Source organism: Choloepus didactylus, chromosome 14 (genome assembly GCF_015220235.1).
Source record: "Choloepus didactylus isolate mChoDid1 chromosome 14, mChoDid1.pri, whole genome shotgun sequence".
NCBI classification, from domain to species: Eukaryota; Metazoa; Chordata; class Mammalia; order Pilosa; family Megalonychidae; genus Choloepus; species Choloepus didactylus.
In genome coordinates, this window is record NC_051320.1 from 56,937,182 (window position 1) to 56,963,258 (window position 26,077).

Consider the following 26,077-nt stretch of genomic DNA (forward strand, 5'->3'; position numbering starts at 1 on the left):
AGTATATAGTTTGTAATAGGTATATAGTTCTTCCCTATATGCCCCTCTATTATTAACTTCTAATTGTATTGTCATACATTCGTTCTGGTTCATGGAAGTGATTTCTAGTATTTGTACAGTTGATCATGGACATTGCCCACCATAGGATTCAGTTTTATACATTCCCATCTTTTGACCTCCAACTTTCCTTCTGGTGACATATATGACTCTGAGCTTCCCCTTTCCACCTCATTCACACACCATTCGGCGCTGTTAGTTATTCTCACATCTTGCTACCAACACCCCTGTTCATTTCCAAACATTTAAGTTCATCCTAATTGAACATTCTGCTCATACTAAGCAAGAGCATCTACATTTCTTCCACAGGGCAGGAGGGAGAGTCATAGAAGGTAGAGAGGCAAAAGAAAGAGGAAACAAAAAAATGACAGCTAGGAAGCAGCAAAAGGAAAAATAACCTTAAATCAAGGTAGAATAAAGAATCAGACAATACCACCAATGTCAAGTGGCTAACATGCCTCCCCTATCCCCCCGTCTTATCTGCATTTACCTGGGTATGTCACCTTTGTTACATTAAAGGAAGCATAATACAATGATTCTATTAGTTACAGTCTCTAGTTTATGCTGATTGCATCCCTCCCCCAATGCCTCCCCATTTTTAACACCTTGCAAGGTTGACATTTGCTTGCTCTCCCTCGTAAAAGAACATATTTGTACATTTTATCACAATTGTTGAATACTCTAGATTTCACCAAGTTACACAGTCCCAGTCTTTATCTTTCCTTCTTTCTCGTGGTGTCTCACATGCTCCCTACCTTCCTCTCTCGACCGTATTCATAGTTACCTTTGTTCAGTGTACTTACATTGTTGTGCTACCATCTCGCAAAACTGTGTTCCAAACCATGCACTCCTGTCTTCTATCACCCTGTACTGCTCCCTTTAGTATTTCCTGTAGGGCAGGTGTCTTGTTCACAAAGTCTCTCATTGTCTGTTTGTCAGAAAATATTTTGAGCTCTCCCTCATATTTGAAGGACAGCTTTGCTGGATACAGGATTCTTGGTTGGTGGTTTTTCTCTTTCAGTATCTTAAATATATCACACCACTTCCTTCTTGCCTCGATGGTTTCTGCTGAGAGATCCGCACATAGTCTTATTAAGCTTCCTTTGTATGTAATAGATCGCTTTTCTCTTGCTGCTTTCAGGATTCTCTCTTTGTCTTCGACATTTGATAATCTGATTATTAAGTGTCTTGGCGTAGGCCTATTCAGATCTCTTCGGTTTGGAGTACGCTGCGCTTCTTGGATCTGTAATTTTATGTCTTTCATAAGAGATGGGAAATTTTCATTAATTATTTCCTCTATTATTGCTTCTGCCCTCTTTCCCTTCTCTTCTCCTTCTGGGACACCAATGATATGTACATTATTGTACTTTGTTTCATCCTTGAGTTCCCGGAGACGTTGCTCATAGTTTTTCATTCTTTTCTCCATCTGCTCCTTTGCGTGTAGGCTTTCAGGTGTTTTGTTCTCCAGTTCCTGAGTGTTTTCTTCTGCCTCTTGAGATCTGCTGTTGTATGTTTCCATTGTGTCTTTCATCTCTTGTGTTGTGCCTTTCATTTCCATAGATTCTACTAGTAGGTTTTTTGAACTTTTGATTTCTGCCGTATACATGTCCAGTGCTTCCTTTACAGCCTCTATCTCTTTTGCAATATCTTTTCTAAACTTTTTGAATTGATTTAGCATTAGTTGTTTAAATTCCTGTATCTCAGTTGAAGTGTGCGTTTGTTCCTTTGACTGGGCCATAACTTTGTTTTTCTTAGTGTAGGTTGTAATTTTCTGTTGTCTAGGCATGGTTTCCTTGGTTATCCAAATCAGGTTTTCCCAGACCAGAACAGGCTCAGGTCCCAGAGGGAAGATGTAGATCATGCTTTAAGTAAAAAACTCAAGAAATAAAATATAAAAAGAAATATAGAGGTAAATATCTGAAGAATTGCCTAAGAGATTTAAAAGTCTCTGGTAATTGAGAATTGAGGATGGGTATGGGGTGAAGCAGGGGATGGAATTTTGTTTTTAATAAGATTTTGTTTTTTTCTTTAAAGCTAGTTGGCTGGGAGTGTTTCCTATTTTCTAGCAATACCAAAAATGCTGAAATGAATAACCTTATATATATGCTATTTCATTCATGTGTAGATATAGCTGTAGGATAAATTTCCAGAGGTCAAAGGGCAAATACATTTGTACTTTTGATAGATATTGCAATTAGGGATTGCACCAGAATTTTATGAGAGTGATTATTTTCCCATAGCCTAATGAGAAGAATGTGTTGTCAAACTTTTGTCTTTGTGTCAATCTGACCAGTGAGGAAAAAGGTTTCTCTGTTATTATGGGTGAGGTTAAGACTTTTTTATATGTTTAAGAACCATTTATATTTCCTTTTCTGTAAACCTTCTGATTATGTCCTTTACCCACATTCCCATTGGTTTTTTTTTTTTTTAAATTCAGTTTTATTGAGATATATTCACATATCATACAGTCATCCGTGGTGTACAATCAGCTATTCACAGTACCATCATATAGTTGTGCATTCATCACCACCATCTATTTTTTTTTCTAATTCAGTTTTTTTTTTTTTTTTTTTTTTTCAGGGAAAAATACATCTATTATTTTCCTTTTCTTTTTTTTTCTTTTTTTTTTTTAATCATCATTTTATTGAGATATATTCACATACCACGCAGTCATACAAAACAAATTGTACTTTCGATTGTTGACAGTACCATTACATAGTTGTACATTCATCACCTAAATCAATCCATGACACCTTCATTAGCACACACACACAAATAACAAGAATAATAATTAGAGTGAAAAAGAGCAATTGAAGTAAAAAAGAACACTGGGTACCTTTGTCTGTTTGTTTGCTTCCCCTACTTTTCTACACATCCATCCATAAACTAGACAAAGTGGAGTTTGGTCCTTATGGCATTCCCAATCCCACTGTCAACCCTCATAAGCTACATTTTTATACAACTGTCTTCGAGATTCATGGGTTCTGGGTTGTAGTTTAATAGTTTCAGGTATCCACCACCAGCTACCCCAATTCTTTAGAACCTAAAAAAGGTTGTCTAAAGTGTGCGTAAGAGTGCCCACCAGAGTGATCTCTCGGCTCGTTTTGGAATCTCTCTGCCACTGAAGCTTATTTCATTTCCTTTCACATCCCCCTTTTGGTCAAGAAGATGTTCTCCATCCCACGATGCCGGGTCTACATTCCTCCCCGGGAGTCATATTCCACGTTGCCAGGGAGATTCACTTCCCTGGGTGTCTGATCCCACGTAGGGGGGAGGGCAGTGATTTCACCTTTCAAGTTGGCTTAGCCAGAGAGAGAGGGCCACATCTGAGCAACAAAGAGGCATTCAGGGGGAGACTCTTAGGCACAAATACAGGGAGGCCTAGCCTCTCCTTTGCAGCAACCGTCTTCCCAAGGGTAAAACTTATGGTAGAGGGCTCAACCCATCAAACCACCAGTCCCCTATGTCTGTGGTCATGTTAGCAACCATGGAGGTGGGGTAGGCGAATACCCCTGCATTCTCCACAGGCTCCTCAAGGGGGCACTACATCTTTTTTTTTTTTTTCCTTGTTTGTCTTTTTCCTTTTTTTTTTTTTTTAACTTTCCCTTCTTTTTTAAATCAACTGTATGAAAAAAAAAGTTAGAAAGAAAACAAACATACAATAAAAGAACATTTCAAAGAGACCATAACAAGGGAGTAAGAAAAAGACAACTAACCTAAGATAACTGCTTAACTTCCAACATGTTCCTACTTTACCCCAAGAAAGTTACATAATATAGCAACATTTCAGTGAACTTGTTCCTACTACATCCATCAGAAATTAACAGACCATAGTCATTTCTGGGCATCCCCAGAACGTTAAATAGCTTATCTGTTCTTCTTGGATTATTGTTCCCCCTTCCTTAATTGCTCTCTACTGCTAGTTCCCCTACATTCTACATTATAAACCATTTGTTTTACATTTTTCAAAGTTCACATTAGTGGTAGCATATAATATTTCTCTTTTTGTGCCTGGCTTATTTCGCTCAGCATTATGTCTTCAAGGTTCATCCATGTTGTCATATGTTTCACCAGATCGTTCCTTCTTACTGCCGCGTAGTATTCCATCGTGTGTATATACCACATTTTATTTATCCACTCATCTGTTGAAGGACATTTGGGTTGTTTCCATCTCTTGGCAATTGTGAATAATGCTGCTATGAACATTGGCGTGCAGATATCTGTTCGTGTCACTGCTTTCCGATCTTCCGGGTATATACCGAGAAGTGCAATTGCTGGATCAAATGGTAGCTCTATATCTAGTTTTCTAAGGAACTGCCAGACTGACTTCCAGAGTGGCTGAACCATTATACAGTCCCACCAACAATGAATAAGAGTTCCAATTTCTCCACATCCCCTCCAGCATTTGTAGTTTCCTGTTTGTTTAATGGCAGCCATTCTAATCGGTGTTAGATGGTATCTCATTGTGGTTTTAATTTGCATCTCTCTAATAGCTAGTGAAGCTGAACATTTTTTCATGTGTTTCTTGGCCATTTGTATTTCCTCTTCAGAGAACTGTCTTTTCATATCTTTTGCCCATTTTATAATTGGGCCGACTGTACTATTGTCATTGAGTTGTAGGATTTCTTTATATATGCAAGATATCAGTCTTTTGTCAGATACATGGTTTCCAAAAATTTTTTCCCATTGAGTTGGCTGCCTCTTTACCTTTTTGAGAAATTCCTTTGAGGTGCAGAAACTTCTAAGCTTGAGGAGTTCCCATTTATCTATTTTCTCTTTTGTTGCTTGTGCTTTGGGTGTCAAGTCTAGGAAGTGGCCACCTAATACAAGGTCTTGAAGATGTTTTCCTACATTATCTTCTAGGAGTTTTATGGTACTTTCTTTTATATTGAGATCTTTGGTCCATTTTGAGTTAATTTTTGTGTAGGGGGTGAGGTAGGGGTCCTCTTTCATTCTTTTGGATATGGATATCCAACTCTCCCAGCCCCATTTGTTGAAAAGACCATTATGACTCAGTTCAGTGACTTTGGGGGCCTTATCAAAGATCAGTCGGCCATAGATCTGAGGGTCTATCTCCGAATTCTCAATTCGATTCCATTGATCTATATGTCTATCTTTGTGCCAGTACCATGCTGTTTTGGCAACTGTGGCTTTATAATAAGCTTCAAAGTCAGGGAGTGTAAGTCCTCCCACTTCGTTTTTCTTTTTTAGAGTGTCTTTAGCAATTCGAGGCATCTTCCCTTTCCAAATAAACTTGATAACTAGCTTTTCCAAGTCTGCAAAGTAGGTTGTTGGAATTTTGATTGGGATTGCATTGAATCTGTAGATGAGTTTGGGTAGAATTGACATCTTAATGACATTTAGTCTTCCTATCCATGAACATGGAATATTTTTCCATCTTTTAAGGTCCCCTTCTATTTCTTTTAGTAGAGTTATGTAGTTTTCTTTGTATAGGTCTTTTACATCTTTGGTTAAGTTTATTCCTAGGTACTTGATTTTTTTAGTTGCTATTGAAAATGGTATCTTTTTCTTGAGTGTCTCTTCAGTTTGTTCATTTCTAGCATATAGAAACATTACTGACTTATGTGCATTAACCTTGTATCCCGCTACTTTGCTAAATTTATTTATTAGCTCTAGTAGGTGTATCGTTGATTTCTCAGGGTTTTCTAGATATAAGATCATATCATCTGCAAACAATGACAGTTTTACTTCTTCTTTTCCAATTTGGATGCCTTTTATTTCTTTGTCTTGCCGGATTGCCCTGGCTAGCACTTCCAGCACAATGTTGAATAACAGTGGTGATAGCGGGCATCCTTGTCTTGTTCCTAATCTTAGAGGGAAGGCTTTCAGTCTCTCACCATTGAGTACTATGCTGGCTGTGGGTTTTTCATATATGCTCTTTATCATATTGAGGAAGTTTCCTTCAATTCCTACCTTTTGAAGTGTTTTTATCAAAAAGGGATGTTGGATTTTGTCAAATGCTTTTTCAGCATCTATTGAGATGATCAGTTGATTTTTCCCTTTTGACTTGTTAATGTGTTGTAATACATTGATTGATTTTCTTATGTTGAACCATCCTTGCATGCCTGGAATAAACCCCACTTGGTCATGGTGTATGATTTTTTTAATGTGTCTCTGGATTCGATTTGCAAGTATTTTGTTGAGGATTTTTGCATCTATATTCATTAGGGAGATTGGCCGGTAGTTTTCCTTTTTTGTAACATCTTTGCCTGGTTTTGGTATTAGATTGATGTTAGCTTCATAAAGTGAGTTAGGTAGTGTTCCATTTTCTTCAATGTTTTGAAAGAGTTTGAGTAAGATTGGTGTCAGTTCTTTCTGGAAAGTTTGGTAGAATTCCCCTATGAAGCCATCTGGCCCTGGGCATTTATTTGTGGGAAGATTTTTGATGACTGATTGGATCTCTTTGCTTGTGATGGGTTGGTTGAGGTCTTCTATTTCTTCTCTCTTCAGTCTAGGTTGTTCATATGTTTCCAGGAAATTGTCCATTTCCTCTACATTATCCAGTTTGTTGCCATACAGTTGTTCATAGTATCCTCTTATAATTTTTTTAATTTCTTCAGGATCTGCAGTTATGTCACCTTTTTCATTCATTATTTTGTTTATATGGGTCTTCTCTCTTTTTGATTTTGTCAGTCTAGCTAGGGGCTTGTCAATCTTGTTGATCTTCTCAAAGAACCAACTTTTGGTGATATTTATCCTCTCTATTGTTTTTTTGTTCTCTATGTCATTTATTTCTGCTTTAATCCTTGTTATTTCTTTTCTTGTATTTGGTTTAGGATTGGTTTGCTGTTCATTTTCTAGCTTCTTCAGTTGATCCATTAGTTCTTTGATTTTGGCTCTTTCTTCCTTTTTAATATATGCGTTTAGTGCTATAAATTTCCCCCTTAGCACTGCTTTTGCTGCATCCCATAGGTTTTGGTATGTTGTGTTCTCATTTTCATTCGTCTCTATATATTTAGCAACTTCTCTTGCTATTTCTTCTTTAACCCACTGATTGTTTAGGAGTGTGTTGTTTAACCTCCAGGTATTTGTGAATTTTCTAAGTCTCTGATGGTTATTGACTTCTAATTGTATTCCATTGTGGTCAGAGAATGTGCTTTGAATAATTTCAATCTTTTTAAATTTATTGAGGCTTGTTTTATGTCCCAGCATATGATCTATTCTGGAGAAAGTCCCATGAGCACTAGAAAAGTATGTGTATCCTGGTGATTTGGGATGTAATGTCCTGTATATGTCTGTTAAATCTAATTCATTTATCAGATTGTTTAGGTTTTCAATTTCCTTATTGGTCTTCTGTCTGGTTGATCTATCTATAGGAGAGAGTGATGTGTTGAAGTCTCCCACAATTATTGTGGAAACATCAATTGCTTCCTTTAGTTTTGCCAGTGTTTCTCTCATGTATTTTGTGGCACCTTGGTTGGGTGCATAGACATTTACGATTGTTATTTCTTCTTGCTGAATTGCCCCTTTTATTAGTACGTAGTGGCCTTCTTTGTCTCTCAAAACATCCCTGCATTTGAAGTCTATTTTATCTGAGTTTAATATTGTTACACCTGCTTTCTTTTGGCTGTAGCTTGCATGAAATATTTTTTTCCATCCTTTCACTTTCAGTTTCTTTGTGTCCCTGTGTCTAAGATGAGTCTCTTGTATGCAACATATTGATGGTTCATTTTTTTTGATCCATTCTGCAAATCTATATCTTTTAATTGGGGAGTTTAAGCCATTTACATTCAACGTTATAACCGTGAAGGCATTTCTTGAATCAGCCATCTTATCCTTTGGTTTATGTTTGTCATATTTTTCCCCTCTGTCTATTAATATCCTTTATTGTACCCATACCGAATCTCTTTAGTACTGAACCTTTCTCCAAGTCTCTCTGCCCTTTCTTTGTTTCTCTGTCTGTAGTGCTCCCTTGAGTATCTCCAGTAGGGCAGGTCTCTTGTTAGCAAATTCTCTCAGCATTTGTTTGTCTGTGAGAAATTTAAGCTCTCCCTCAAATTTGAAGGAGAGCTTTGCTGGATAAAGTATTCTTGGCTGGAAATTTTTCTCACTCAGAATTTTAAATATATCGTGCCACTGCCTTCTCGCCTCCATGGTGGCTGCTGAGTAGTCACTACTTAGTCTTATGCTGTTTCCTTTGTATGTGGTGAATTGCTTTTCTCTTGCTGCTTTCAGAACTTGCTCCTTCTCTTCTGTGTTTGATAGTGTGATCAGTATATGTCTCGGAGTGGGTTTATTTGGATTTATTCTATTTGGAGTTCGCTGAGCATTTATGATTTGTGTATTTATGTTGTTTAGAAGATTTGGGAAGTTTTCCCCAACAATTTCTTTGAATACTCTTCCTAGACCTTTACTCTTTTCTTCCCTTTCTGGGACACCAATGAGTCTTATATTCGGACATTTCATATTATCTATCATATCCCTGAGGTCCATTTCGATTTTTTCAATTTTTTTCCCCATTCTTTCTTTTATGCTTTCATTTTCCATTCTGTCATCTTCCAGGTCACTGATTCGTTGTTCAACTTCCTCTAGTCTTGTACTATGAGTGTCCAGAATCTTTTTAATTTGGTCAACAGTTCCTTTAATTTCCATAAGATCATCCATTTTTTTATTTAGTCTTGCAATGTCTTCTTTATGCTCTTCTAGGGTCTTCTTGATTTCCTTCATATCCTGTACTATGGTCTCATTGTTCATCTTTAGTTCTTTGAGTAGCTGCTCTAGGTGCTGTGTCTCTTCTGGTCTTTTGATTTGGGTGCTTGGGCTTGGGTTATCCATATCGTCTGGTTTTTTCATATGCTTTATAATTTTCTGTTGTTTTTGGCCTCGTGGCATTTGCTGAACTTGATAGGGTTCTTTTAGGATTTGTAGACCAATTGAAGTCCTTATCTCTAATTTATCAGATCTACAGCTTCGTGGAGTACACTTTCTCTAACTAACCAGCAGGTGGCGTCCACGAGCCACCTGTTCTCCACAAGCCAGTTCTCCCCTGCTGTGCCTTTTTGGTGAGTGGGGGAGTGAGTCTTGTGGGGCCCAATTGGTGTACCAAGCTTGCATGTGTAGTTGGTGTTGCCTGCCCTGTATATGGGGCGTGTTTCTGGGCAGTCAGGGAGGGGGGAGTGGCTCTAACAATCAAATCTCCCTGGTGATCCTAGAGTTTTAAAGCTGCTGCAATAGTCTAATCCTTCAGTTCAGTCCTGCCACAGTTTGTCTCTGCCGCTGACCCACAAGTCCTTGGTATTGGCGTATGGCTCCTGAGACTTGCAAGTGGGCCCCTCTTCCAGGCCGTGCACCCCGGGTCCTCTGTTGAGGGATGACTGTGCTATGTCACAGGTGAGTGCCGTCTCCCCAGGGCAGTTCTGGGCTGCTGGGCTGTGTAGGAAGGCTCCCAGTCTACTGAAATGATGGCTGAATGGGGCTTTGTTAATTCACACTGCTCTACCTTCCCAACTCTGGGACAATCAGCTGAGGTTGCAGGGAAGGCTAATGTCCACGCCCAGTTTTGTGGTGTTTGCCTGTTATTTGAAGCACTTCCGTCACACTGGGTTGTCTGGGGCAGTTCTGGGCTATGGGGCTGGCGATGGGCAGGAGTGTTTCCTGTCCACCAGGATGATGGCTGTGAGCGGACACCCCCCTTTTCTTGGGAAGTTGTGGTGTTTAGTGAATTTTCTCAGCCACTGGATTATTGCGTTTTGTCTCAGAGCTCTCCTAGTTCTGCTCTTGACTTGACCTGCCCAAATAGTAAGTCTTTGAAGCTTTCTGTATTGGGCTTCTTAGAGTAATTGTTTTAGAAAAAGAAAAAAGGATTAAAAAAAAAAAAAAATGGGCCCTCCTCAGAGATCTAATGGGTTATTGAAATGCTAAGAGACAAAGCAACCAGGGCCATTATAGAAAGGTCCACAGGGCAGAGAGATCAGCTTTTCTTCGGGATTTGCATATGCGCCTCAGGGCCCTTCCCCTTTCTATTTTCACCAGAACTCCAAAAATCCTCCGCTTTTATTTTGGAGTTTTTCGTGTTGTTTTTTTTCTATGCCTGTCTCCTCTCTGCTGGGCTGGCTGCTCTCAGATTCTCTGGTGTCTGGTCTCAGTCTATCTATGTTTGGAGTTTGGATCAGTAGAATGAGTTTCCGATAAGGGCTGCCACTGCAGTTCTCCCTTCTCCTTCCCGGAGCTGACAGCCCCTCCTCCCACGGGACTGAGCCTGGCAGGGAGGGGCGCGGGTCCCCTGGCCGCAAAAACTTACAGATTTCACTGATCTCAGCAGTTCCACGTTTTCATGAGTGTTGTATGAAGTATGCCCAAAGTCAGATTGCTCTGTGGTGTCCAGTCCACGCAGTTCCTGGCTTTCTACCTACTTTCCTGGAGGAGTAACTAAAACATACAGCTCACCAGTCTGCCATCTTGCCCCGCCTCCCTCCCATTGGTTTTTGACTTTTTTCTTCTGGATTTCTAGAAGCTCTTTATATTTTAGGAAAATTAATACTTTGTGTTGCAAATTTTTTTTCTAGTTTGTCATTTGTCCTTGCTACTATTTTCTGCTAAGTTTTTTTCTTTTTTCTTCCTTTATCAACTTTAAGCATTTTATTTTTTTATTAGAGAAGTTATAGGTTGACAGGAAAATCATATGGAAAGTATACAGTTCCCACATTAAACCCTCCCCCTGCCCTCCTCCCACTTTTTCCTATTAGTAACACTTCACCTTAGTGCAATACCTTTGTTACAATTGATGAAGCAATATTATTATAATTATATTATTAATTATAGACCATAGTTTACATTAGGGCTTACTGTTTATGTTGTACAGTCCTATGGTTTTTAAAAAATATATTCTAGTAACGTATATACAACTGAAAATTTCCCCCTTTAACCACACTCAAATATGTAATTTGGTGTGTTAATCATGTTCACATCATGTGCTAACATCATCACCATCTATTACAAAAGCTCTTCAATCACCTCAAATAGAAATTCTTTACCAATTAAGCATTAGCTCCCCATTTTCTCCCCCTACCCCAGTCCCTGGTAATCTGTATTCTAGTTTCTGACTGTATGCATTTCCTTATTCTGATTATTTCATATCAGTGAAATCATGCAATATTTGTTCTTATGCACCTGCCTTGTTTCACTCAATATGATGTCTTCAAGGTTCACCCATGTTGTCACATGTATTCAGGACTTTGTTCCTTTTTATGGCTGAATAATATTCCCTTGTATGTATATACCACATTTTGTTTATCCATTCATTGACTGATGTATGCTTGGGTTGCTTCCACCTTTTAACAACCGTGAATAATGCTACTATGAACATTGGTGTGCAAATATCTGTTCGAGTGCCTGCTTTCAATTATTTTGTTTATATACCTAGAAGTGGAATTGCCAGGTCATATGGTAATTCTTCACTTAATTTTCTGAGGGAATGCAAAATTGTTTTCCACAGCAGTTGTAACATTTTACTTTCCCACCAACAATGAAAGAGTGTTCTTATTTCCCCACATACTCTCCAACACTTATTTTCTGTTGTTTTTTTTAAATGGTAGCCATTCTAGTGGGTGTGAAATGGTATCTCATTGTGATTTTGATTGGCATTTCCCTAATGGCTAATGATGTTGAGCATCTTTTCATGTACTTTTTGGCCATTTGTGTACCTTCTTTGGAGAAATTTCTATTTAAGTATTTTGTCCATTTTAAAATTGGATTGTTTGTCTTTCTGTTGTTGAGTTGTAGCAATTCTTTACATATTCTTATTGGATGTGTGGTTTCCAAATATTTTCTTCCATTGTGTAGATTGTCTTTTTACTTTCAATGTGAAGTCTCTTTTGATGCACAAAATTTTTTATTTTGATGAAGCCCCATTTATCTGTTTTTCCTTTTGTTGCTTGTGCTTTTGGTGTAAAGTCTAAGAAACCATTGCCTAACACAAGGTCCTGAAGATGCTTCCCTGTGTTTTCCTCCAAGAGTTTTATAGTTTCGGTGCTTATATGTAGATCTTTGATCCATTTTGAGGTAATTTTTGATTACGATGAGGTACAGACCACCTTCATTCTTTTGTATATGTCTGCTAAGTTTTTGGTTCATATGTAGATAAACTTACAAACCTTTTCTTTTACAGATTCTAGATTTTGAGCCATAATCAGAAAGACCCTCCCCACTCAAATGTTATAAAGGAATTCATCTATATTTTCTTCTAGTGCCTTTAAGTTTTCATTTCCTGCATTTAAATCTTTGATCCAGTTAGAATTTATCCTCATATACGGTCCAGCTTTATCTTTTCCAGATGGCTATCCAGCTGTTCCAACCCTATTTATGCACTAATTGGCTCTTACAATTAAGCACATATATCACCAAGATTTTTCTTTAAATTAAATTCATAAAAGAGAGTGGCCAGAAAAACCCTCCTGATGGCCTGAAGTGAAGAGAGGGGAGGAAGTGGAAAGCACATCCTCTCTCATAGCCTGAGTCCTCTTCCCCATGGCTATGTTGTCAGGCAGGGATACTTGGCTGCAAACAATAAGAAACAACTCTGGCTGGCCTAAGCTAAAGAGGGGCTCACTGGAAGAGGGGAAGGCCAATGAGTGAGCTGGATACCAGATCCTGGGAGGGGTGATGGCGTGGAATTCCCTGTGACAGGGTGAGTCAGCACTAACTGCTTCCCTGGGTTGGCAGTCGGGGTTCCAATTCCTGGGAGAGAGAACTTGAACAGCCCAGCGTGGTCACTTGCTTGTCCCCTGTCAGGAGGGGTCCAGGTCTTGGATTAGCTGGACACCCGAACCAAGTGGGCAGGGAGTGGGGGAGTCAGTTTCTCCAAAGGAAGTGATGCTGGGCAACAAAACCAAACAACCCACACTATACCACACACACTGGTTGTCCACAACATTTGTAAAAATAGTAACAATAAAAATAGCAGCTATTTGTTGAGTACTTCCTGCAGGCCTGGAATTGGGTTAAACATTTTAACTTATTTACTTTCTCACCAGCTCTGTGCAGTGGGTGTTATTCTCCTTGATGAAACTGAGGTGAGGAAACTGAGGCTGAGCAGAGGTTAAGAAACTTCAGAGACTTCTCCAAGACACAGCTAGTAGATGACAAAGCCAGGGTACAAAACTAGAGCTGCCCACCCCAACCCGACCTCTGCCTTTTAACCATTGGGATACCGCCCCTGAGTAAGTACTCCTTGTTGAAACTCAGTTTCTGTGTCCTGTGCCTTTGACCCTCAGGCTCCAAAGCCTTTAATGTGTGGCCGTGGATGCTCTTTCTGATACATTGGGGGGTGGGAGAGGGGAGGTGGACCCACTGCACTGTTATCTGATCTTACCTGAGGCGCCAGGTGCCTTCCTCTTCTTCGGGGGGTAGAAGTTTCTCATTCATTCACTCATCACAACCATCTTTGGGCAAAGGCCCTCTGGGCTGGACTGGATTCCCATATCAGGGATCTCTTGCTACACACATAGCCCTCCCTCAGGCTCTCCAGCCACTGCCAGGACCCACCTGTGCACCCTGCCCTCTCCTCCTTGGGGAGGGCTCCCCTCTCCATCAGGAACGCTGCGTGGGAGATGATGGGGAGGCGTGTGTCCCAGTGGTCTCAGTCGCCACACTCCCTGGGTCAGTGACTGACCCTTCAGACAGGACTCACAGGGCGCTTGTGCAAACACCCGCAGCCCTGCCTGGCCCGCCCTGCCCTGGGCCTGGGCAGCTGAATTGGAAGGCCTCGTTTAATCCCCTCTCTGAACCCACCCTGCCTGCTTCATCCCTAGCTCCTCCCTCCCCTGGGAGGCCCCTCAGCCAGGGTTTCCTGAATGACTCTACAGGTTCAGTGGGGGCTGACTCCTCAGACTGTCCTTCTTCCAACTCCCTCCCTTTCATGAGTCAGCGACTTTCAACCTTCTGCTGTTCCCTGGGCTGGGCAGCTCCTGTTGGGGTGTGGCCTGCAGCTGGCCTCCAGTTGTGGCAACACTAGGACTGAATTTCAATATCAAAATCACACATTCAGCATTGCCAAGGTGCTGCTGAGAGAGCCCATGGGATGCACCGTGTTGTACTCGCAGGCCCCTGCAGCCTACCTGAGGGTGGGCCCAGCAGTCAAGGAGGCGGATTGCAGCTGGGAAGGGCCACAGGGATGCTTCTCCTCTAGGGGATCTGGGCTGGGGAATGCTGGCAGTTCCCATGGGCTCCCCCTCTGCACCCAGGAGGGAGCACAGTAACAATGACCAGGGTTCAGAGGGAAAGACTGGGCTCAGTGGTCCTTGTCTGTTTGGCCAGAGGCCCTACAGTGGCCTATAAGGCTGACAGAACCTAGCCCTATTGCCTCTCCAAACTTCTCTCCTGCTACTCTCCCATCTTCTCAACAAGGACAAGTCTGATGACCCTATTTATAATGAAATCTGACTTCAGGATTCTGGAATTTGCTTTCCCTGATCCATTCTCCCCTACAGAGCACTTACACCTCCCACACATTATAAAATGTACTTATTATGCTTATGGCTCATTTTTTGTCTCTCTCCACTAAAATTTAACTCTGCCAGGGCAGGGATTTTGTCTATTTTGTCCATGATGTATCCTAAGCAGCTATAACAGTGTAGGCACATAGTAGGTACGCAACAAATACTTGCTAAATGAATGAATGATTCACCCCTAAATATCTGTGGTGGTTTAAAAATATGTTCACAAATACCTTTGACACTGATTCCTTCAAAAGTGGAGCTCAGTTCCCTCCCCTCTGCACAAGGGACCCATTCTAATGAATAGAATATGGCAGAAGTGATAATCTGTGGCTTCTGAAGCTGAGTCATAAAAAGGACAGCTTTTGCCTGGTTCTTTCATGATTTGCTCAGTCTGGGGGATGGTTCCTGCTGTGTTGTGAGGACATTCAAGAGGCCTGTGAGGTCCAGTTGGGGAGAAAGTGAGGTCTCTGCCAACAGCCAGCACCAAACTGCCAGCCCCACGAGTGAGCCATCCTGGAAGCAGATTCCCCAGGGACTGTAACCCAAGCTGACATCTTTTTTTTTTTTTTTTTTAAAGCAGTTTTATTCACACACCATACTTAGCTGATATCTTCATTGTAATCTTATGAGACAGTCCAAGCCAGACTGTCCAGCTAAGGCACGTTTGTATTCCTGACCTATGGAAACTGTGAGAATAATTGTGCCAGTTTGAATGTATTATGTCTCCCAAATGCCATTATCTTTGATGTAATCTTCTATGGGCAGACGTTATCAGGGTTGATCAGATTGTAATTCTTTGAGTGCTTCTATGGAATGCGCCCCACCCGGCTGTGGGTGATGACTCTGATTGGATAATTTCCATGGAGGTGTTGCTCCGCCCATCCAGGGTGGGTTTAAGTTGATCAGTGGAGCCATATAAATGAGCTGACATAACAGAAGGAACTCAGTGCAGCTGTGAGTAACGTTTTGAAGAGGAGCAAGCTTGCCAGAGAGGAACATCCTGGAAAAAAGCCATTTTGAAACCAGAACTTTGGAGCAGATGCCAGCCACGTGCCTTCCCAGCTAACAGAGGTTTTCTGGATGCCATTGGCCATCCTCCAATGAAGGTACCCGATTACTGATGTGTTACCTTGGACACTTTATGGCCTTAAGACTGTAACTGTGTAGCCAAATAAACCCCCTTTTTATAAAAGCCAGTCCATCTCTGGTGTTTTGCATTCTGCAGCATTAGCAAACTGGAACAATAATCAATATTTGTTATTATGTTAATCCATTACAGTTTGGGGGATAATTTGTTACACAGCAATGGTGAACAAATGCAATTTAAAAGTCACCTGGTGCACTTAAAGTACACTTCAACTTTCTAAGAAATCACTGCTGCATAAAATAAGGTATACCTGCTCATATGGAAATGAAGATTGTGTAGGGGAGAAAGAACTGGCTTGGGTAGAAAAAAAGAAAAAAATTGCAAATAGTTCTGTATCTGCCATTTATCTTGGGAATGTCACTTTGGAGGCAGTGCGTGCCTGGGAGAAGCATGTTTTAGTCATGAAGATGATGCCAAGGCTTGAGCCCTGGCCCAGTGGCATGCACTTGGTAAAAACACTTGTAGTTTGATTCAAGTGCCCATTGTTGGTTTATTAATGGTGCTTGCTCATAATGAAGTGCGGGGCTGGGGCCTGCTCAGCGCCTTGCAATCTGGACTACAGGGAAAGGCTGCAGCTGTTGTTGTTGTCTTCACTTAACTTCAGAGTGACCTTAAATTATATCCCCCAGTGGTGAAACAGCCAGAATAGTATACCATTGAGGATGTTAATTAGCCCCCTACAGGATACACAAGATAGAAAATAACTGCTTCAGAGCTGCACAGCCTCCCAAATCCTCACCAGACCAGCAAAATACCTGTTGCTCTGTAGCACATTTATATTTTGTGTCATGAATGGTGCCAAGCAGGAAGCCCTCAGGGGCCTCCACCTGCCTGTTCTCCACCACCAAGGATCACCAGCCCAGGTCTGGAGACTTGATCTAACAGATGTGCTTGGTCCCCGGAACCCATTCCTACTCTTGTGGTCTGTTCTGGTTTGCTAATGCTGCCTTTTCGCAAAACACCAGAAATGGATCAACTTTTATAAAGGGAGTTTATTTGGTTACAAAGTTATAGTCTTAAGGCCATAAAGCGTCCAAGGTAAGTCATCAACAATCGGGTACCTTCACTGGAGGATGGCCAATGGTGTCCAGAAAACCTCTGTTAGCTGGGAAGGCACATGGCTGGTGACAGCTCCAAAGTTCTGGTTTCAAAATGGCTTTCTCCCAGGACATTCCTCTCTAGGCTGCAGCTCCTCAAAAATGCCACTCTTAGTTGCTCTTGGGGCGTTTATCCTGTCTTAGCTTCTTCAGGGCAAAAGTCTGCTTTCAAAGGCTGTCTCCAAAATGTCTCTGTAAGCTGCAGCTCCTCTCTCAGCAACTGTGCTTTCTTCAAAGTGTCCCTCTTGGCTGTAGCAAGCTCGCTCATTCTGTCTGAGCTTACATAGTGCTCTAGTAAACTAATAAAGGCCCACACTGAATGGGGAGGACCACACCTCCATGGAAATTATCTAATCAGAGTTATCACCTACAGTTGGGTGGGTCACATCTCCATGGAAACACTCAAAGAATTACAATCTAATCACCACTAATACATCTGCCCACACAAGATTGCATCAAAGATAATGGTGTTTTGGGGGATGTGATGGTTGGGTTCATGTGTCAACTTGGCCAGGTGATGGTGCCCAGCTGTCTGGTCAAGCAAGCACTGGCCTAACTGTTGCTGCAAGGACATTTGTGGCTGGTTAATAAACCAACAGGCTGGTTTATTAAATCATCAGTCAATTGGCTGCAGCTGTGACTGATGACATCAATGAAGGGCGTGTCTTCCACAATGAGAGAATGCAGTTGGCTGGATTTAATCCAATCAATCAGTTGAAGACTTTTAAGCAAGACAGATGTAGGACCTTCACTTCTTCTTCGGCTGACCAGTGAAGCATTTCCTGAGGAGTTCATCAAAGTTGCCAGTTCGTTTCCTGAGGAGTTCATCGAACATCTTCTTTGGAGTTGCTAGTTTGCTGCCTGCCCTACAGAATTTGGACTTGTGCATACCCACAGTTGCGAGAGACACTTTTATAAATCTTGTATTTATAGATATCTCTCATTGATTCTGTTTCCTTAGAGAACCCTAACTAATACGGGGGACATAATACATTCAAACTGCCATATGGTCTTTGACTGCACAGCTCACAGGGGTCCCAGATTGGGGGGTGGGGGTGGTGGGAGGACTGGGTGGCCATTCAGTCCACATAAGAAATTTGGCTGCTCTGAGAAGGATTGGATTGGATTGCTTTTGAATGACTGGACATTCTCTTTTTGTTGAATTTCTCTCTTATGGGAGCTTCATCAGATTATGGCACAAAGGCAGTCGGGGGGCATCAGTTACCAGCAGTTCAGGATACTCCTTCCATCAGAATTACTTAGCAGATGGAAGAAAAAAGACATACAAAGAAAGGGTGGGTGTTTTTGAGTGTTGCTGTGGGAAAGTCAGAGCTTGCTAGAGCCCTTGCTTGCTAGTGGTAATAACAATAACAGGTAACGTTCACCAAGCATTTGCTATCTGCCCAGCACCATGTTAAGCACTTTATATCCATTTTCTCATTTAAGATTCATGACTCCTCAATGAGGTAGGTACTATTTTTTGTTCCCACTGGATAGAAGAGGAAGCAGGGTTAGATACAGTCATGTGCTCAGGTTTACCCGACTGACGTAGGCTCTCACTCCAGGTCTGCCTGCCCAAGAACACACACACCTCTACTGACTGTGGGGTCACTGTCTTGGACATCAGTGGTTTCTGACCATCTGACTGTTTCCAAGGTTGGTGAACACATTGTCTCGAGCCTGTTGTATCCAGACAGTGTCTAACATCAGGGAAAGAGGAGGCAGAAAACCAGAACAGGCCCAGCCCTGAAGCAGTCGTTCATGCTGCACCAGATATTCACAAGGATGGCCCTGGGTTACCCCAAAAAAGTTAAATCATGTTGTTTGCTTTAAAAAGCTGACAGGTGAATGGTATATTTTAGAGTGATCCTCCCCCCCCATGATTAAAATTTTGGGGAAAATGTTTGTTATCAAAGGGGAAAACTTCTGTTATCTGGGATGTATAGAACACTGCATTCCCCAGTGCTGTTGGGTAGATGAGATGCCCTTGTGTTGGCATTCTAAAATTCTGGCGTACTTTGAGATGATGCAACACTGTCATTATGCAGGATCCCATAGTTTAGTAGGAGACCAGTAAAAGAGGAAACTATTCCAGTAAGCTGCCGGTGGGCCTTTGCTCTGCTTAGAACTCACTGTGGGCTGTTCTAGCCTTGGCTCTCTGGTTCATATCCATAGATATATCTGCCTCTCTACATGGGAAGAATGATAGAGCAGAGTCTCCCTGGACACCACATCCACACATTGATGATAATAATAAAGTTGACATTAATAACAGTTGTCATTTATTGAGTGCCTGCTTTACACCAAGGCACTGCGCTGGGAATTATCATTCCCTTTAATCCTCTCAGTTACTCTATTGAGGTATTATTTTGCTCTTTTCACAGCTAAGAAAACCAAAGTTCAATGAGCTTAAATAACTTGTTCAATATTACAGATATAATAAGTAGCTGAGGCACATTTTTGCACACCAATTTTCCCAAAATTTGTGCTTTTTTCAGACAATCTTATTGCCTTAGGTCATTATAGGCAGGCAAGATATTCTAGGCAGCCTCAACTCTCATACATGGAGAGAGAATTGAACACAACTTTTATGACTATAATATTTTGAAGTTTGGTGGATTAAAAAAAAAGATACATGTGATCTATTCACTCAGAATGTCCTTTATAATAATCATCTTGAAAGGCTACAACTTCTTGCAACTGTTATCTAAAATATTTTCAATTCCTCTTTGAAAACTGTCTTCACAACTACTTTCCACTCCTTTCCACTCATGATTTCTTTTAACTACCGCCAGGTCTGACCAAATAATGTTGTTACCCTCTCAATCACATACCTTGGTCACTAGATTTAGTTTCAAATGACTTCAGTTGTTTCTAAATAAGCAAATTCACCCACAAAGGAAGATTTAAGGCCATGGAGAATTTTTCACAAAAATGTGCAGCAGTCTTGAGGGACAGATTTAAAATGTAGTGAGACATGGCAGCATGGCTGGGGAAAAAATGCACCATTTGACTTGTAAGCTCTGATTTATTTGTTAAAATATTAAAGTCAATCATACTATTCATGGTCACCCAGCATGTTGCACAAACCCCTTCCTGGGACCCCTTCTTTCCTTCTATTTTGTTGGCTGCCTGTGAGTTACTCAATTCAGATGGAAATTAGAAGCCCACTGATGACACTACATCTCATTTAGTACAACAATGATTGCACAGGACGGGATTCCATGAAAACCCAGTGCCTTGATTCTTCTGTGCCTACAAAGACTCCTTCAACATTCACAGAAACACGCCTCACCCAAGGGGCTCTTTGTGGGCTTCTGAGTTAGATCTGGAAAACTTGGTGTGGGGATGAGTGAGAGAAACATGGGCTTAAAAGGGCAATATTGCTATGGGTTTGAGGTTTGCCTTGGATAAGATAAGCATTAAAAAAAAAAAAAAAAAAAAAAAAACAGTGGAAAGGGAAGAGGTAAAAGCAGCCAAGAAAACAGATAATGTGATAAATGTTTGTAGCAACTTCTTTTGATCTCTCTTTGTTTCCTCCTATCCTGGGGCATGAACTATTTCTGCGTTGTACAGACCTATGGTATTGGGAAACTAATTTTCCTTGGTGCTCCCCCTAATTTCAACAGAACAAGCCCTAACTGCCATTTACCATCCTTGGGAGTTTGCTTTACCCCTCACATCTGGAATGGAGTCAAGAAACATCTAGCACCATGGTCGACAGCCAGCTCAAGTTTGATCTGAATTTGATATCACTGGAGTGGGGACAATTCAACTGGCTATTGTGATAAGGTGTCAGCATCATTATCAAACAACATTCATTGAGATGCCACTAAGGAGGTAACATTGTACCAACTATGAGGAGTTAAGAAGCCATATTCATTAACGTACTATGTTCTGAATATCCAAATCAGAGGTTCTCAAACTTGAGCACCCATAAGAATTACCTGGAGAACCTGAAATTCAAGACCTAGGTGGGCTTGAGCATCTGCATTTTTGAGCATTCCACCACTGATTTTGATTCATACCTAAGGCTGAGAACCAGTGGTCTTGGTGAAATACTGGGAGCCTTATGGAGAAAGCTCAAGAATCTCAGGAAGAAATGATAATTAGTAAAATAAAGTTAGTATTGCTTTACTTCCATTTAATATTTTCTTTCCACACAGTAGGGTAGAATTATCTAGGCAAGAACTAACATTTGTTGAACAGCTGATATGCATTAAACACATTACGTTTTGTTTCAGTCAGAATCCAGTCTGAAAAACAGAAATCATACTAGGCATTTCAACCAAAGAGTATTTAATATAGCGAATTGATTTCACAGGTGTTAGAAGGCTGGGACACCCAAAAAGGGGCAGTGAGATTAGTAATGATAGGAAACAGCTATCGATCCCCTAGGACTTGGGGGGACAAAAGGAAAGAGATACAACCAGAATTTAGGAGTGCAGAGGGAGGGCCACCACCTTAGGAGCTGAGCTGCTACAGGGCCACCATGTGGCTGCTATTGGGACTGCCAAGGGGGCCTTGTATGGTGATGATGGGACCATTGAGAGGGTAGTTTGAGGCTGGTGCTATGAGTGCCAAAGCATGCTGGAAGTATAACCATCCAAAAGAAGGTGGAAGGATGAAGAGAATTCCTTCCTCTCTCCTCCTGCCTTCCAATCTCCCCATAGTGCCTCCCAATTGCAGAACCTAACTGGAAATGCAAGGGAACCTGGGAAATATTAACTTACAGACTTCAAGCCCCAGCATAACAAAGGTATAGAAGTATGTACATGGAGCTGCAAGATAATAAACATGCATTAATGAACTCATTTATTCTCTGCTACACTGTGAATAGGTTATTTTATTATTCTCATTTCAGTCTCACAAACAAGTAAGTAGAAGAACCAAAGTTCAAAGCAGAGTCTAATACCAGAATCTTTGCTCATCCCATTGCAATAAGTTTTAAACACTTTAATTCAGTTTACATGTATAATTTGGCCTTGCCTTTCTTTCTCTTAACATTTATTTAGCACCGGCTGTGCACCAGGCCCTGTGCTAAGTGCTTTAGCAACGTTTATTCCATTTAATTTTTGAAAGAGTATAGTTAATGTTGATGCAAAGTTGCCAGGTAAACAATTGATTGAGGGAGCTGATATATACAGTAAGAAAAGTTATGCAGACTTTTCAGGTGAAAAATAGGAATTTAGGAATATTTAGGATGTTTTCCTAAATTATTCAGCTCAGCATTCAATTCATTTTAGAGATTAATTTCTAAACACAAATGTGTGCTCAACACTGGGCTAGCAGGCATAGGGAATACAAGAAAAATATGCATTAGCAACCTGCTCTGAAGATACTTACTGTCTAGTTCTATAATTAAGACATAACTACATGGAGCAGCATATGTATAATGAAAACACATAGGTCAAGAAATTCTGTGGAAAGTCACTGTGGGTTGGAGTTGTCAGGGAAGATTTTGGGGGAGAAGATGAAACCTGAGGAAGTGGTAAAGTCAGGACAGGTATGGAGAAATGGACAGAATATTCCATGCCAGGAAAGAGTATGAGTAGAGGCTCAATGGCTGGGCATGAACCCACCATTTTGAATGACAGTGAAGACACTGGGGGTTATTGCTGAGAGAAGGAACAGTAAGTCCTACTTGTCTTCCCTAATATCCATTCCCCCTATTTACTACAGTAACAGAAGTTTCAGCTGGGCCCATGGTCATTTTTCCTTGCAGCTGGGTATGCAGCATGATGGATTTGGCAAATGGGCTATCAGCAGAAATGACATACACAACTTCCAGGCCATGTCCTTAAAGGGAAATGGGTTTGCACTCTACTTCTTCTCTTTCTCTATTCCTACAGGTTGGAGCAGGGCTGTGATGTTAAGCCATCTTGCACAAGGTGGATAAGGAAAATATCCTAGGGTTAGCAAACATCAAGAAGGAGCCTGTATTCCCATCACTAACAAACTGCCAGACAGCCCTGGACTACCTACCCTGATAAATGAGAGAGAAGATTCCATCTGAGAGGCACAGGGGAGATACTTCCTGTCAGGCATCCATGGCAGCAAATTGGAGATTCTGGCATTTATTCCACCTGAAGTAGAAATGTAACTATACCTTATCCACACTTTTGCATAATTGCTACTAGGAGTATCTTTGGGGAAGACCTTTTAGAGAACGGGTACAGCAGTGGGAGGAGCGTATTTCTCTCCATATGTCAGGCAAGGGGCACTCTTGGGGCTTTGGGCAACCATGTTCTGAAGGAATGTGGGATTCACTGCAAACCCAGAAAGCTGCTGTGAGACTCTTACAGTTGGTGTGGGGGAGGTATTAAAAAAACACTAATATTTCCTGGAATGGAAGCTTTAATTGAATGCAAGAAAGATACCATAACTTAGAGCAAATTGCCTTTGAATCAAATACATTTTTGTAGGATGACCTGACCTGGCTTGTTTTTTGGATGGCTCTTCCAAACAATCTCCATTAAAAAATGAGTCAACTGCATTGGCTCCTGTTTGCAGCCTCTTGTTTTCCCTGGTACACTAATAAGTAAAGATACTAGAACCAGACTTGGAGGGGAGGGGATAGAATTGATGGTTTGGGGGCTCTGGATTTGTTTTCATGGTGGAGGCTTAAGCATCATTTTTAATGAACTTAAACTCAGGACTCAGGGAGGGGGCAATTAGGAGTGTCTAGAAGTCCCAGTTCTCTTTCTTCGATGTGTTGAAGGAACAGGCTACCGTGAAGGGGACGCCATGTTGCACAGCTCCACTCCTGGATGGTCCCCCAGAGTTATGCACCACAGTGGTTCTGAGCATGAAGGAGGGGGGCAGAGTCATGGACCCTGATCCTCCTCCTTGCTGCTGCCACTTTGTTCTTTGAACATCCAGGCAGACACACCATTGAGGCAGGGCAGGAGCACATTTCCTCTCTCTGTGGAGCAGTATCTGCCAGGTTGTTCTTTTCACTGCCATATGGCTCAAGGCCAATTGTCCTCACACATTCTGAAACCTGCCTTCCTGGCTCACCTCCGAAAAACAAAATTTCCCAGATTAGACCAGAAAGGACCCCAGGCTTCCAAGTGGGAGACAGAGGACAACCTGGAAAGGGGATAAGTTCTGCAAAAATAATAATGGCTGTTATTTAATTGAGCACCAACTGGGAACCCAAACACCATCTTATTTAATCCATTCAACAACCTATAAGGCAGGCATTATTATTCCTCTTTTGTAGATGAGAAAATTGAGGCTAAGAGATAGTAATACTTTCCTGAGTTTACTGAGCCAGTAAATGGTGAGGTCAGGGTTAGCAAACCCAGGTGGTTTGACTCCATGCCAGGACTTGTCACCCCATTGCCCACAAGGGCCCCACCACTAGCCGGGCCAGAGAAGGAAGGGCTTTGGCTGGGATAGGTTTCTGGGGACCAGATGAATGATGCCGGTAAGAAGCCGAGAGAGACGGGGCACAGCCTGCATCAACGCGGACACAAACCAGAGCAGGAGGAGAGTCCAAGCCCATCAGGGGTCCAGGAAGAAAAGACCCTGGGTCAGAACTGGCCTTGGCATGCAGCATAGCACAAAGCAAAGCTCACCACTGGATGTGTCATGGCCTGATTGGGAACGGCCTGGACCACGGGATACTGGTGAGAATGAACTTCGAAGCTGGACCCTCTCCAGGATGTACAATCTCTGAGCAAGAAGCTTTGCTTTGATCATCAGTGCATAATCTGCCCCTAACACAATGCCTGGCACATGGATGGTGCTCAGTAAAGATCTAAGTGAATAAACACAACATGTTTGTCATCTCAGCTTCTGTCTAGCTAGGACACTGCATTTGCCTCCTCTCCGGCAGTTTGTGTTTATTTTGCTACTCTCAAGAGCCTGGATCCATCGGGCCTCAGATAACTTCTGAGACAAAGGGCCACTAACCAAGCCTGAAGCCCCAGCCAGAGAGAAAGAGAGTTAATTCCAGTCGGGGCCAAGCTTCTCTTCTCGCATTCTAGGCCTCAAAGTGGCCTCAGGTCCTGCTCACCTGTCCCTGCTGCTGCAAAGAGGGCTTCATAAACCTGTGGGGAAGACTCACAGGGCACCCCAGGAATCAAGAGAAGGAAGTCCGGATCCCCCAGGGCAATGGCTGGGTCCCCACAAGGATATCCCAGCTGAGCAAAGTCACCATGAGCTAAATTGTCTCAATTTAGGAGCTCATTAAAAATTCCTTGATAAGCCTTGAGGTAGGACAGAGAACAAGGCTCTCCAAAGAACAGGGGAGGGTAGTTAGAAGAGCTGGGAAGGGCAGTCATAAGGCTTGGTCTTCCCTAACCTCCTTTCTGCTGGGTCACTCTGGGGTTCCATGTCCCTTTATCTCCTTGCACCAGCCTTATTCTTCAGCAAAGTCTCCGGCCCCGGACCACAGACTCCATTGGCTCCTAAGACCCCGGCGACGGGCCTGGAAATGTCTCTCACCTTCCCACCCGTAGACAACAACTTTCTCAAGAGTGGGAACAGAGTCTTGGCGCTCTGTGTTCAGCCTTAAGCTCTCCTCACCCTTACCCCCATTTAGATCCCACAGTTTCTAGCTCAGAGAAGAGCTGACTAAAATAGTTTTCCTTTAAACACGGATAAGAAACCCTCATGCCACATGAGCACAGAAACTCACTTTGGGTCAGTAATCTAGTTCTCCTTGTTTCTAAAATGCTGATAACAATTTTACCCAGCCATGAACCCTCCCACCCACTAGCTCAATAGGATCCAGGGAGGGGAGACACCTGAATGATGGAAAATGCCAGGGGGAAGGAATAATGGAAGCAGCCCAGCTGGGCTACCGAAGGGTCAGCCCGGCCAAGCCGACAGAGACGGGCCCCGCAGAGCGAGCAAGCACAGAGGCGGCAGCTGTGGGCAATGGCCCCGCGAGCAGGGAGGCAGGGGCAGAGTGGGCCCAGGAATGTCACAGTCATGGGGGGAAAGACCCACCCGGAAGGATCTGGAAGCAAAAGCCATGTCAGCAGGAAATGGGCCAGGAACCAGGGCATGTGGGGGAAAACAGAGGAAGGGGCCTGCCAAATTTTACTGATAGCGGGGAACTGTTCTGTCATCTTTTAAGCCATTTTTACCCTTGATAAATGCCACCCCCGTAAGGCTTCTCACAGGGAAGCCACCATTTGAGAAAGCTTGTCCTCATTGCTGAGAGAAAAGCCCTTTGACAGTCCAGCACAGGGAAGGGGGGATTCGCCTCTAGGACTTGCAGTGTCCTGGGGGGCTCGATGGAGAGAGCCTGGTCAATACACTGAAGCGTCATGCCAGGCACTTAAAGCACAGCCAGATTTCAGCAC

At 42.2% G+C, this 26,077-nt stretch overlaps 1 long non-coding RNA gene across 2 annotated transcripts in view; it reads right to left on the minus strand.

Moving 5' to 3' along the window:
• Positions 1–13,796, minus strand: part of LOC119509423 — a 53,963-nt gene extending 40,167 nt beyond the window's left edge. For both annotated transcript variants that reach the window (XR_005211700.1, XR_005211699.1), the window contains exon 1: positions 13,561–13,796. This is a non-coding gene — a long non-coding RNA (uncharacterized LOC119509423). The remainder of the gene's footprint in view (positions 1–13,560) is intronic.
• Positions 13,797–26,077: the final 12,281 nt, after the last annotated feature.